The sequence below is a fragment of the Amblyomma americanum genome, chromosome 1, assembly GCF_052857255.1.
Source record: "Amblyomma americanum isolate KBUSLIRL-KWMA chromosome 1, ASM5285725v1, whole genome shotgun sequence".
NCBI lineage: Eukaryota > Metazoa > Arthropoda > Arachnida > Ixodida > Ixodidae > Amblyomma > Amblyomma americanum.
The window spans coordinates 163,839,794-163,855,369 of NC_135497.1; the positions used below are offsets into that span (position 1 = coordinate 163,839,794).

General features: G+C 44.1%; 1 pseudogene; it reads left to right on the forward strand.

The window, feature by feature from the left end:
• Positions 1-4,811: 4,811 nt before the first annotated feature.
• LOC144114099 (man(5)GlcNAc(2)-PP-dolichol translocation protein RFT1 pseudogene) lies at positions 4,812-5,947 on the forward strand (annotated as a pseudogene).
• Positions 5,948-15,576: the final 9,629 nt, after the last annotated feature.

A 15,576-nucleotide genomic window follows, 5' to 3' on the forward strand; every position in this document is an offset into this window, starting at 1 on the left:
CTGTGCAGGAAAGGAAAAGAGACGGCCCTTTGTCCCCGTGACGTGAGGAGTGTGTTGTTCGTTGTTCGGGCTGTTCGCGCTAGAGGTACCGAAGGGGTGAAGGGTAGAAATAAAGGAGCCTTAGTGAAGGGGGAAACTAGAGAGAGGGTACAGGGTCGCTATCGCGGAGAAGCCCACTCCCCATGGCAAGGGGACAAAGGACCGTCTCGGTCCCTTTCCTGCCTAGCCTCTGCTGCATTGCCGCAAAGGTGTCTGAAATCGCAGGTTGCTGGCAAGTGTGTCTGTGACATGGGATTTATCGCGATGTCATGACAACCGGTCGACGCCATTGGCTGGAGGGCCTCCTTTGAGGGGTGTCTGCCGCTGCCTTCTTGACCTGCATCTTAATATAGTGGGTCCAAAGTAACTTCATGCTAAATACACTTCTAATTGAAGGTACGCTCAAACTTTTAATGAATAATGCCTATTTTCTTGACGTATAGTATGATATTGCTGTCTGGTCGTGCAAACTGTCCACCTGGCACTGTCCGCGTGCGCGACCAGCTGCCATATAAGTATACAATTTGCATACCCTCTGTGATCCTGTGGTCAGTCGCGGCTGTTGAGCGCCTTCGTCCAGTTTTCGGCACATGCGCATTGAGTTATATGCATGGAACGGCCTCTATCCGTCGGTGGAGATACCACGGCCTGAGCTTAAAATTTCTCCGTTTGCGTCTTTAGACCAACCGGTAGAGTGCTTCTTCTAACCGTTGGGAATTGCCGTATTTACTCGCGTAATGAGCGCCCCCGAATAACCGCTAGCTTGGCTATCAAAAGGAATCATTTTTTCCCTCCCTAATAGTCGCGCCCATTTATCTTGGCGCGGTCTCCTGCTGATCATAGTGTAAGCTATCACGTACTTCATTTTAAACGCCGAAACAACTATGCAATATTATGCAGCGTCCTCTGTCGAACGTAAAGCCTACTATACCTTTCGTACTGAACAACCAGCCAGTCACGTTAAAGTTAACGTTAAAGAATCAGGTCATAGAGAAGTGCGCAGAATATAATCAGCCCCTACATATAGCCTTCATTTATACAGGAAAGCATTTGACTCAGTGGAAACCGCAGTCATGCAGGCATTGCGGAATCAGAGCGTAGAATAGTCTTATGTGAAAATACTTGATCATTTCTATAACGACTGCACACCTACCATAGTCCTCCTTAAATTCAGCAATAAAGTTCCAATAAGGAAGGGTGTCAGGCAGGGAGTCATGATCTCGCAAATTCTATTCACCGCCTGTTTACAGGAGGTGTTCCGAGAACTGCATCGGGAACAGTTGGGGATAAGAGTTAATGGAGAATACCTAAGTAGTTAGCGATTCGCTAACGACACTGCGTTGCCAAGTCACAAAAAAAATGAGCTGCAGAGCATGATCAATGAGCTAGAGAGGCAGTACACAACGATGGGTCTACAAATTGACATGCAGAAAACCAAAGTAATGTTCAACAGTCTCTCAAGGGAACAGCCCTTCACAATTCGTAGCGAAGTACCGGAACTGGTAAAGGAACCCGTCTACTTAGGGCAGGTAGTGATCGCTTATCCGAATCATGAGAGGGAAATAACTAGAAGAATAAGAATGGGGTGGAGCGCATACGGCAGGTTATATCAGATCATTAATGGCAGTTTGCCAATATACCTTAAGAGAAAAATATACAACAGCTGTATCTTACCGGCACTCACCTATGGGGCAGAAACGTGCAGGCTAAAGACCACCGCAATGCGGCCGAGCTTTAAGCGAAGCCAGTCAAAAAATCCTCTCTTCAGGAGCACACGAGCACGCCACCGTGTTGTATATTATGAAGGTGCCTTTTATCAACGGATGAGATTGAATCACAGTCACGTCTACTCGAGAATCTTCGATGTATAGTTAAGAAACTCAAGCTTCAAAATCGCATCTTGAAAACTCCTGCTTGTTGTAGCGTTGGTCCTCCAAAGGAAAGGAACGCGTGAGCTGATGCATTTGACGCTGTCAGCGCTGAAGACCCAACTGACCCGCGTGTGCGAGAGTGCCTGACCTTTATCGTGCTTACAGGGCAAATAACAAACGTCCTGCAAGCTCCTGAGCATGAAGCTTGTGAAAGTCTTCCATTTCTGTTGGCAACCACCGCAACTTGAAACAGCGGTGAAGAGGAGTTTTTGTACCATAACGGTGAGCCTGCCTTCTCGTCCCTTCTAACACCGAGTGTCTCCAAAAAGTGAAAGTAGGAACAAAGTCGACTTACCGGGCCAACAACATTGGCATTTTATCTCTTCCTAAATCTTCGCCTTGTTGTTCACTTCCGCCTGAGCGAACGCCACCCGGCCAAAGTCTGACTCACAGCTAGCAGTCTCAATAACTTCTGCACACTCTTTTTTTAATGTCGAGTATGGTTAAAATACACAATACACTAAAAATGTATTATAGAAGCCGATACACTGGCACTTTCATCACAATATCGAAAGATAGATATCGATACTGCCCATGCTTCGTGTTTCGTCGTGTACAGGTGCCCAACGCTATTTCAAATAGAGCCTTACCGTACGCTCGTGTTATGCACGCCATTTTCGGAGTTTAGCGTGCGTGGCACTTGCATTACGTTAAAATATCGTTCCCAAAACAGGGGCGCCCTTCGATGCAGGACCCGTAACTTTGGACTGGGTTCGTCGTTTTTACTGCCGTTTTCAGTACGTTCACTAGCCTTAATGTCACGCCGGGCTTTCGCTTCGTCTCATCTCGCCTATAACAAAAATTGATGAGCGATAAATCTGGATTATGCTTTATTTAGAGTGACAATTCTGCAGCTTCCTGGCTTAAAAAAGCGTCAATTTGCCGATAAAATAGTTTTTTTAACAACTAGGTGGCGCCACTAGATTAATCTTCTCATTCCGTCTAGGCTTGCATACGCTGAATTAAATGTGCGAATGGCGTAACGTCCCGCAGAATACTTGAGTTTCGCGCACATAAGTGTGCACACGCTTATGCTACGTAGACAGGGAAGATTTATACAGTATTGTGCGTTTTTATCGTGAAGAATTGCAAAAATTTCCCCGCCTCAACCGCTGGCTTATTTGCGGTGAAATTGCACACTGAGCTTACGTGTTATGGTAACTTTTGTATCGTAGCAACTTTGACAACGGTACTTACCGAGTTGAGCCGTGCATGATGCGAAAACGTAATCGTCTACGTAGATATCGGCGAACCAAAACCCGCAATGGACGTTTTTTCGCTGAAGGGCGGTAGTTGTTCCTTCGGTTTTTCCAGTGGAAAGCGTTACAACAAGGCCGTCGAGACGAGCGTTGCAAACAATATTCTTTGAAAGGTAAAGCCTCGTTAAATCAGTTGTGATATTTTTTCCCGCTCAATTAGCCGAAAATGTTTTAAGCGCTACAGTTGAAGCAGATGAAACGGGCAGAACGGTATATTCAAAGGACCCGCGCTTCTTGCAACGCTCGCCTCGGCGGCCTTGTGACGCTCGAACTGCCGAAAACAGATTTCGCCACTGCGGCATTCAGCGAAAAAACGTCGCCTGCGGGTTTTGGTTCGCCTATCACTGCGTAGACGATTACGTTTTCGCATGATGCACGGCTCAACTAAGTAAGTACCGTTGTCAAGCTTCCTACGATACAAAAGTTACCATAATGCACAAGCTCTGTGTGCAGTTTCATCGCAAATGGGCCAGCGTTTGAGGCGGGGAATCTTTTGAAAGTCTTCACGATAAAAACGCACAATACTCTACTTTTCTAGCCTTATTTGTGCACGCCAAAAGCAGACGACACGCAAAAGACGAGGCGCTGAAGAACACGTTTAACGCACTCAATGGCTGAAGAGTCTTCCTACCTTCCATGCAAGGAACTCACGACACCCGGTAGAAAACCAGCAGAAGAGAACGCGTACACAATAGAAGGAATTCACACGGACGACGGTGGTGTTGAATTCCGTGTGAATTCCTTCTATTGTGTACGCGTCCTCTTCCGCTGGTTTTTCTACCTGGTACCATGCACCAACTGGTCCAGCAAGCTACTTTAAAATAAGATTTTGTTCTTCTTATCAACTATGCTACAGATAATTAAGTCTTCATAAACGAGAACGAAAATGTAATCTAAGATTGTCTTACATCAAGGAGCTGTACTTCATAAATGCGAGAGAGGGCGTTTGACATCTTCACATGGCATTCGCCTACGATCGCCTAGTAATTTAAAACAAAATTTGTTTCATGTTGTACCGGTTTCGTTTTTTAATAGCTCTGTGCCATTAAAGTTGTGTTTAGGTCACGTAAGCCGCGCAAAAACTGCTATACAATCGCAGTTTATTCATTCATTGTTTTCCCAGTTATTGAGACGCGCTGGATTTCGGGTGGTCGTAAAATAATATGACGAAGCAACGATTATATCGCAGTTTTCTTATGCCTTGCGTGGCATAAACGAAACTTTGACGACACATTCAACACTCAACTGTTGAAACCGAAACTAAAAGAGTAGAAGAGAGGCATTTAAGTGTGAATTATTTTTCTATTGCCATGAAAAAAATGCGCACCAAAAATTTAGGTGGGTTTACTCCTTCGAACATCAATGTATTCATCCGTAGGTCTTTCACACTTTGTACTTTGTAATTAGCCAGTGATTTCCATTTAAATTTTTCGACTTATAAGCTACGTACGGGATCCCCTACATAATTCGTGGCTTAGAAAGCATGGAAGAGACTGTTGAGAAAGCCGGGGTTGGCACAAGGAACCTATCACTTGCTGAAAACTACATTTAAGCTGCTCCAGTAGTGGGTGCAACAAGCTGCCGCGACACGCCTTCACTTTGCTAGCAGCAAACGCCTTTGCAGCTAACGACAATGGGCTCAATATGGCAGCGCCCAGGGATTGTTGACGTCGTTTACAGCTGCGCTTGAACGACAAGTTTTTTTTTTGCCTCTGTGACATCAATTTTCGCATGCCTGGCTTTATCGGCATTCCATGCCTGTGAAGTTTGAACTGAGGAACCTTTTCTTGTTCCGGCGTTTGCAATATCTGCTCTATATATTTATGCAACTTCAGTTGAACACTTGCCTAGTGGAGCCACACAACGAAGGCTGGATGACGTGTTTGCGGCTTTTACTAATTTCTTTATTTATTTCGACACAGTGTTTGTTTCCTTTCTTGTGCCGAAAGACGATTGAATGATCAAGAGAAATGGCAGGGAGCAATCTGATGGCGAAGGCCACTAGAGCGGCCTCTTACAACATCGTACTGCAGCTGACTCTGCGTGTGTTAACCTTCGTGCTGAATGCATACATCTTGCGACACATCACCAAAGACCTGCTTGGAGTGATCAACGTCCGGCTGATGCTTCTGTACACGACTGTGCAATTCCTGAGCCGGGAGCCTTTCCGACGATCATGTTTGAGTGACACGGATAACCAGAACTGGCCTGCAATCATCAACGTAACCTGGCTGTGCCTTCCTGTTTGCGTCTTTATCGGTGCCATGATGAGCTTTGTGTGGCTGTTCGTTTTGGAGCAGCCCGACCCTTCGGTTGCAGGTAGTTACGTACTGGGTGTGCACTGTGTGGTTATTTCTGTAGTTATTGAAGTGCTCGCAGAACCGCTGTACGTTGTCAGTCAAGCATTTCACTACATAAATTTCAAAGTGTTTTTTTGTTGGCAGCGGCATTGCCTTACGATGCATTATAATGGCAGGACTTGTCGCATTCGATCCCGAGAATGCCGTTTGGGCTTATAGTATTGCCCAGTTAATATCGTCTGTGTATTACACGTGTGGTTCTTTTCGCCTATTTCACATTTGAATCTAGGCGGCTGCGCCAACTCACCAAAAGCGATTCACAGGACTCTGGGCTTAATCAAGACGACCATGCGCTGCCTTTCACAACTGCGCTAGATATTATTCCCTTCATTGGTTGTAATGGTACACAACTTGACCATGATGTCACAAAACTGACCTGGAGTTTTATGAAGCAAACAGTCTTCAAACAGCTTTTGACAGAAGGTGAACGTTACATCATGACTGTTTTTAGCATTCTCTCATTTGCTGAACAGGGTGTGTATGACGTCGTCAACAATCTTGGATCTTTGACTGCACGCCTCATCTTCCAGCCTGTTGAAGAAAGTAGCTACATTTTCTTTGCTCAAGTGGTACAACGTGATGTCCCACCTGATCGGCAAGATGTAGACTGTATTACACTGAGTGCATCAACCCTTAAGTACCTTCTTAAGCTGCTGACCCATATCGGTCTCATAATATTCACTTTGGTCAAGCCTACTCGAGTCTCCTTCTGCATATATATGGTGGCAGTGCACTCAGTGGCAGCTTGGCTCCCCTGTTACTTCGGTGGCACTGTGCGTACATTGTGTTAATTGCTATCAATGGAGTCACCGAGTGTTTTGTATTTGCCGCCATGAACAAAGAGCAGTTGGACCAACACAACCAGAGGCTCACCCTTTTTTCAGTTCTTGTCCTTCTTGTTTATTACCTTCTGACTTCCTTATTTGGAGCTGTCGGGTTCATTTTGGCCAACTGCTTCAACATGATTGCACGCATTGGCTATAGCATGTTCTTCATAACTGCTTACTATGGAAAAACACAGTATTGCCCATTACATGGCATGCTTCCCAGTGGAACTGTACTTGGTGCTTCGGTATTCAGTTATGTAGTGACCAAAGTTTCAGAAGCAGCTTTCTGCTGTGAGGCCGGATTTACTTATCTCTTATTTCATACTGCTGTAGGTGCCATGTGCTTGGGCACGCTTCTAGCCGTCATTTATATCCAGGAGAAAGAACTGACCGCATTCCTCAAAACATGTTGGCGCGAGAAGAGCGTAGGAAAACAGCGTGAAAAGGTGCAGTAGTGAACCTGTTTTTTTATTTTGGCAACTTGTTTATACCGTCCTTCAATAATTGTGGTGAAATGTGTGTGAAACTCGGCGAATGCGTTAGTAATTTAAAGAGAGGGCTGCTTGTGTATGTTTTTATTCAGTGAGCCGAATAATTCACTGTTCCGAATTATTCTCGTGACATGCTATGCATGCAGTAAAATTTGTGAAACTTGCTGTTTGTGTTTTTCCACATCAGTGTTTACATTTTGTGAATAAGAGACTGCTGCTATTCCTGTCTATGTCTATAACAGGTTTTATGCCGACATCCAAACTTCATTGTCAGTTTACAACAAAATTATTACTTGTGGCATGATTTTGTGGCAGGTACTACAATTATTAGTTCAGTAAAATTGGTCGCATTTACACAATAAAGTGAACTGATGTAGACAAAACATCTAGTATAACTCGTATCGCACTGTAACTACAAAAGGAAGACAAACACGTTTAAACGGCTGTCCGTTGCCACAGACGAGTGTAAAAGTATTTGCATATTGCGTTAGATCTTTCCCTATGATGACAATAGCACTGGCAGGAATTTGTATTTTAAACTGGCAAAGCAATTCAAGCCAGAGCCGATGCTTGTACCGCACTCTGTAATCAGGCTGCATGGCCTGGAGTCGTTATACAACACTTTACGATTAGGACTGTGAGTATAAGATCGCATTATTTTTGTTAATTTTGCTGGAAGAAACTTCAGATGCCTTGATTTTTTTTCACTTGCAACTTGTCACCATTTCTTGCACAGTTAAACCAGGCTTTGTCATCATCTCTCCTAATCTTTTCAGTAAGGCAGGCTGCCGCTATGTTGCCAGTGGCACTGCTAAGAGTAGCACTGTTGTTTGCAAAGGCGGTTACTGGTATGTGCGATAAATATCAGTAGTTTTATTTCATTGATAGCATTTTTAAAACCAGCTTAGTGCTGTCAGCTGTAGTTTTTACAAAATCTGCACATCTCATGTAATTTCATGCTTATTATTTCCGCTATACATCACCTAGGTGGCGCAGCCAACGTTTTGTATCAAGACCAGAACCGAACTGTCGTACGGTGGCGTCACGCGCCACAACCCGGCGCCGTCTTTATTCTGTTCTTCTACATGCGGCCGCACTTTCACTACGCTTTCGGTGTGGCCAAAGGAGGGCACTATAGCACCTACAAATCCCATAACTTGGCATATGCAATAATTAGTTGCCCAGCCCAGTATAGAATTCATAGGCCTGTTCAAATTGCTTTGCATATCTCTATATAATTTTCTTCAATACTACTGCCATTAGGATGTCTAACTACCACCTTTTAAAAAGCAAGGACAAAGGTATTTATTACCTGATGCTTCTTTGTTTAGAGAAAACGGAAGAGTGGCCAGTTCTGTGGCAGCAGCAGATTTTCTTTGACTGAGCTTTGCCAAAGCTCTAGACGGCATTGATGGAACCTGGCTGCTTGCAGTATATTTTAATGTTAAGGAGTCGTTGGCAATAGGTGTAGCAGCAGACACCCTAATGGTTGAAGACATTCTCAGCGGCAGAGGGTGCTAAGACTGGTCCAGGGATGTTGGCATACAAAAAAGATATGGTAAAAAAATAAGGAACTGGAAGAATTATTTTGACCAGGAGAGCAGTATTTCCCAACTCGTGCTTTTACAGCTGTTTACTACTCAAAAGTTGCCCGTAAGTAAATACCCTGTACAAAAAAGTTTCTATCACTTGCAAATTGAATATGTATTCAGGCCGTCTGCCACAAGTTCGAAACCTTCCTCCCAGTCTGGAAGATTGTCACCATGTTCTCGCATGACATCGGCAGTAGAGCATAGGATAGTGAAGTCTACAGCAAAGAAGAAAAAATAAAGTTAGTTGTGAAGGTGTAGGGAATCGAACCACTGACCTTCAGACTGTGAGGTGAGCATGCAACCCATAGGCCACAAAACTGCTTCAATTCTTGGAGAATAAAGGTGAACCTAGTGTATGCGTTTCCTTACGAGTGTATGCTAATGAGTAGGTGTGTCATTAGAAAGGAAGCAATCTTTAATGAACATCGAAGCAGATGTCACGATGACTCAATACTTTTGCATTCAAGCACGTAGGTAGTTTTAAGTGCCCTCCATACTTAAAAAAAAAAAAATTTGCCAGTGCTATATTGCAGGGAGTAAGGGTGCAGAGGGACACTGGCCAATAAGCTTAGCCTTTCTATTGGGGAACCTTACACAAGGCTGGGGAAGAAGAGCTGCATCATGTTAATTCGTCTTTTTTCTCGTGTCTCGGCAAGCATGTGCAGAGAGACGAAATAATTTTTTCCAATCCTCTTTGGACATCCTGGCACCTTTTTTACATTTTATTGCAAATGAAAAACACAGTGACTGCTGAGTTGCACATGGGCTAGTCTACTTGTAAGCATAGTGCAGTACTAGCCTCGCATGAAAGCAACCTCAATACTAGCATTACTATTTCCTTCCAACTCGCACACAGAAATCAAGTACCGTTGCTGGGTTTTCTTGAGGCGTTGGGAAAAATGCACAACATGACCTTTTAATATTGGCCTTTGTGTCATTATGAGTGATGTTGATGATGAGAAAGAAGTTTTAAGTGACCACCTCAACATGCCCAAAAAATTGTGGGCCTAGTTATGGGCCTCTACTCACCCGTCATTTCTCGCAACTTCCGAGCACTTGCACTACGCAATGGATCAAAGGTTCAGAAATCAACATCCATGGGAAAGTTCAAGTTCAATGAACTGAGGAATCCTCTGTACTGGTATTGCATGATAGCAAAATATCCAATGACGTGTTACTTTTTTTTTTCAATTAAGAAAAGAAGTATTCTAATCATGTTTTCATTTTTGTGCTCTTAGTGTTGAAATAGGTGAATATCTTCTTGGAAGAAGTGAAAAGTGCCAGCTGCACTTCTGCTCTCCAACTGCCTTTTACTCGGATATGCAATGTCAATTAGCAATTGTGTGGAATGTGTTCTGCCTCATTTTATCACTGGTCTTCTGAATTTTGACGAGAAAATTGCCCTTGGTAACCAGAAAATCTGAACTGAAACTTTGGATGGCAAGGAGATCCTATTTGTCAACTAAATATGGGCTTTTCAGTACTCTTCGCTTGCTTCTCGCAATATACTATGTGGCTCATTCAGCATGTGGCCCCATGTGTGCACTGAAAGGTGTCTACGCTAGCAGCAACCATGCTTAAGCCTTCAAAAACAAACAAAAAGCAACCGTGCACATTGAAAGCCATTCAGAACTGCAACGGCACCCTGACAAGCCCACGTGTCAAATCCACTTTAACACAGTACAAAACAGCATGATATGAACCTTCCATGCTGGAAGAAACAGCTGTTCCTTCACTGGCAGACCTTGGCTTACATAGGCTCAGTTGCTTTCTTTGAGTGACATACTTCAGAAGTGCGAGTGGCTGAGAAGCTCTGTGCAGTGTATGGGCTAACTGTGCCTTTCTACTGTCATCAAGCGCTTGTGGGCTGCGCATTATCATTTTTATTTCTTTTGCTAAATGCCCAAATTAATATCATAATGCACTTCCTTTCTCCTCTGCTATGGTTTCCTTTGCACAAAGCATAGACTTAAGGCCAATAGGCTTACAATATACTCTTGGTACATTTTCCATCTTGAACATAAGCTGCTCGTTTTCTTGTGATGAAGTGTAGCATTGATGCCTTTCCAATTGCCTTTCATGTTGGTGGTCAGCACTGTAGTATATAGTTCAGGAGTCTGAAGGACATGAGATGACACGAATCATGAAGTAAACTTTCTGAACTGAAGTAACTGGTTTATGAGGGTGGTTCAGAAAGTAAGGTAACAAGTCCTCCTTCAAAAAGAGTTTATTCAGGATATCAGAGATACACAAAGTTACTAATACACTGGTGCATATTACTTTTCTTCTTTTTCACATGGTCACCATGGTTGTCAAAGCATTTGTTCCATTGGTAAACCAATCTGTCGAAACTGGTATAAAAGAAATCACAGTCCACATCTAGGAGCCACTTAACAACAGCCCCCTGAACTTTGGCATCAGTTCTGGTGTAGCAACCAGTCAGATCCTTGTTTAATGGTCAGAAGAGATGAAAATTGTTTGTTGCGAGATCCGGGCTGTGTAGGAGGTGTTTCAGTAAAGTCCGTCAGACACGCCGTACCAAATAATGTGTAACCAAGGGCATATGTGGTCGGGTGCTGTCGTGCGACAACACAACACCTTTCTAAAGCAATCCCAGTTGTTTCCTCCCCAATCCCCTAATTCCCACAATAATTGGCAGCATTCACGGTCTCTCCATGGGTGAGAAAATCAATCACTAGCATGCTCTGAGTTTCCCAAAAGACTTTGGCAACTTTCTTTGCGGATACCATCGTTTTGAACTTCTTATGGGAGGGATATGAGAGGCGTCTCCTTGACATTGATGCTTTCTTCGCCTTAGCTGTCATATGATGCACCCACGTTTCATCCCCTGTAACAATACGGTGCAGAAATGGAACAATCTCCGCCTGATACCGTATTAAGTGCTGGAGGGACAACCCCATTCAGCTGGCTTTAAACTTCAGTTGAGAGTTGCCACGGTACCCTAAGAGAACACATCTTCCAGTAGCCCAATGTATTGTGCACGATATCTACTACACTGCCTTTCCCGCAAGGGGCCATCTGCAGCATGCAGACATTGGGGAGTGGCGACACCACGGGTTCCTGAGCATCCGCAGGGACATCCCCACAGGGGCATGATGGTGAACAGTGCATCCCCGCAGACCCGAGCACCCGCGCTTAGCCGTGCGTGGCATCGCTGTGTCCGGGGAAAAGGGGATCCTGGTGGTTGAGCCGATGCCGAGCGTTTGGACGTTTAAGGCCCCTTGGCGGATGCAACACGCCACTTTGGCCCCAGTTTCCTGTAGACGGCACCTCCGGCCTGAACCGACCCGGGGAAATCAGCAGTCGCCTTTTCCTATCCTTTCCTCCACCTTTCACTTTCCTATCTCTTTCTTACAACTCTTCTGTCTCCTCCTCTCTTCTTGGTTTTTCCACTTTTAATTGGTGGCTAGGGTTAACCTTGTGTGGCCAACCACCCCGAGTTGCTTCATATTTGGTTATAGTGGGGTGCACAGCTGGCGTGGGCAGGACTTGCTTGCAAGTACCTGCCCCATCCCCTCAATGGGCTCCTTGGTGGGTGACTGCACCATGGCCAAACAACAAATGTATTTTATGGCTACTTCATGCCTTTCTTCTGATCGCCCTCTCAAAAGAGGGTGCACCGACATGGCAGCAAGGTTCTTTGGAAAGAATGCCAATAACTTTCCAAGATTTCACGTGGTTCAATCCAACCATGAAGAAAAACTGCCAGACTCATTTCACCATTTCTCGTGACAAAAACTCAGACACAATAGGCCAGGGGTACAACGTAAAAAAATTAGTCAATGGGGACCTTCTACTCGAAGACCTCTATATCCACCAGCATGAAAAACTGCAAGAAGTCACTTGCTTTGGAGACATTCCTGTACTAATCAGCCCACACCAATCATTAAGTACAGTCAGTGGAGTCATTTCAGACGATGACCTAAGATACTTGAATGAGGAAGCACTGTTGGAAGGCCTAAAGGAACAGAATGTCATGAACGTGTATAGGATTAAAATCAGACGAGATGATAAAGAAACCCAAACAAAACACATTGTCCTCACCTTCGCTTCAAGCACACTTCCAGATTCTGTAGAGGTCGGATACACCAAAATCAAGCTGAGACCATACATTCCAAACCCACGTCGATGCTACAAATGCCGGAAGTAAGCCACGGTTTGCAGACCTGCTGGGGCAAACAGACCTGTGCTCAATGTGCTTCGCACAACCATCACACTGAAAACTGGAATGTGGAACACCACATTTGTATAAACTGTGAGGGCAGCCACCCGGCTTACTCACAGTCATGCCCAGCCTGGAAAAAAGAAAAAAATTATTACACTCAAAGAAAACGTATCATTCAGAGAAGTACAGAAACGACTCTTGTTGGGGCAGAACCCAACAAACTCTGCTGTGGTGCAACAGGGCGCAGCATCACAGCAGCCATCGGCACCTGCATAGCTCACGCACAGTAAGCCTGGAGCAGGGACACCCGTGCCCCTGGTGGCCGCAGCTAGTTCAGCGCAACCACCCACAAAACAGGCCACGCGGTCCACCAGGTCTGCCGGTCCCAAGGCCCCTCCTCTCACGGAGAGCTCCAACATGAAAACAGCTGTGCGTTCAGCACGTTCGTCCAGTGTATCCGAGGATGCGATGGACACAGCTCTTGCCGCTGCAGCAGTGGCAAAACTCTGTCGAGCAAAAAGAAGGGAGTAATTCCTAATAACTGGTCCAAAAGACCCACCAACCTAGGTTTTAAACATTATCCTCATCTAGTCTATAATTATGGCAATTCAAGTTCACTGGAACTGTCGTGGATTTTTACACAACTACACAGATGTAACAGATATTTTAAATTGATTCTCTCCGGTAGCACTGTGTCTCCGGGAGACTAACCTGGGAGCACGGAAAAAAAATATTCTTAGAAAGTATCAAGTCTTTCTCTGTGACCAGGAGAACTCAAGCAGGCTCTCTGGAGGCGCTGCTATTGTGGTCCAGGGCGATTATGCAACTCGGAAAATCCACCTGAAAACCTCATTGGAGGCTGTTACAGTAACCGTACTTCACTTTAAAACCATAACAACATGTTCCATATACATTGAACCTCACCTAACCAACACATTTCACGATTTAGAAAGAATTTTAATACAACTACCGGAGCCATATCTTTTAATTGGGGATATTAATGCTCACTTTTCGTTTTGGGAAGTGAACAAACGGAAGTCAGAGGCCGGATTCTAGAAGATGTTATTCTCTGCAACAATGTCTGCCCCCTGAACATGGGCAAACACACTTACTGCTCTCCAAGCAGTGGGAAAATGAGCTGCCTAGATTTATCTCTTAGTTCAACTTGTGTTTTTAACGATTTTAAATGGGATGTCATTGAGAACCCATATCGCAGCGATCACTTCCCTGTACTAATCAGTTTAACATCTTCACCGGAAATAATCCTAACAAAAGTGCAACGTTGGAAAACTTCATTTAGCAGCCTGGCAACTTTTTAGAGCAGAAGCCACATTAGAAAAATTAGTTTTGGAAAATTTGAACATTGATTAGATAAATGAAATGTTCACGAACTGTATAATAACTGCCGCACACTTAGCTATTCCTCAGTTGTCTGGAGTGGTTAGACAGAACCACAAGGTATGGTGGGCACAAAATTGCAAGTAAGCAGAAAAGCAACAAAATAAAGCTTGGAGTAAATTTCACAGGTACCCTACACACGAGAACCTCGTACGGTTTAAAAAGGCAAGAGTGAAAGCTCGGTATATCCGTCGCAGTGCCAAGAAAGCCTCATGGCAAAGTTATATTTCATCTATAAGCTGTCAAACAACATAAAAAAAAATGTGGGAACAGGTTCGAAATTAAATGGCAACTTCTCACCGTCCATGATCCCTCTTTTGACAACACCTGGCGCACAAACAAGCATAAGGGAACAGGCAGACATTTTGGGGGAACACTTCGCTGCAGTTTCTAGTTCATCTCAGTATATGCAGTCATTCCTGAAATACAAAACTATTGCCGAAAAACAAAGGCTTCCAACAAGTGGAGGTGCAAACCGACAATGCAACAATTTAATCACTGCAAAAAATACTGTACTGTCTGCCGGCAAAAAAACTGCTCCAGGACCCAACCAGATACACTATCAAATGCCTGCCCATCTTTCCCAGCCGGCCATAGAGGCACTCTTGAATTTCTTCATTAAAATATTCATAGAAGTCAAAATACCTAAGGAGTGGAAGAAAGTCGTCATAGTGACATTCCTGAAACCTGGATAAGCACCAACTTCCCCTTGTAGGTATAGGCTGATAGCCCTCACAAGCTGTCTTGCCAAATCTTTTGAAAGTGCCCATAATATTAGACTGACATTTTTCCTTGAATCGCGTGAACTTCTTGATACCCATCAATGTGGTTTTAAAAAGGCATGCTCAACTACTGACTGTCTAGTGCGCCTCAAAAACACAATAAGAGAAGCTTTTATACACAAACAGCACTGTCTTGCTGTTTTCTTCGATATAGAGAAAGCATATGATACAACCTGGAGGTTTGGGATCCTCCGCGACCTAGGTATCCATGGCAAGATGTTGAACTGCCTGAATGACTTCCTTTCCGACCGCTCATTTCAAGCACGCCCAGCATCAATTCTTTCCAGGAGCTTCGTTGAAGTGAACGAGGTTCCTCGGGGGTGTATTTTAACCACAACATTGTTTATTATAAAAATGAATTTCATAAGTAAAATAATCCCAAAGTTCATCCTGTATTCAGTGTACATTGATGATCTTCAAATAGCCTGCACATCCTCAAACGTAGCAACATGCGAGATACAAATACAGTTGACATTGAATAAACTAATGACATGGGCAGATCAGAATGATTTCCAGCTTTCCACACAGAAAACAGTAGCCATTCTTTTCTTGCTGAAACGAGGCATACAATCCGACCCATTCATACACCTGAACTTAACACAGACATCCGTCAAAAATGAGCACAAATTTCTTGGGATAACCCTTGACAAAAAACTCACTTTCCTGCCTCTAATAAATGCACTGAAAAAGAAAGCCTCCGGATCCCTTAAT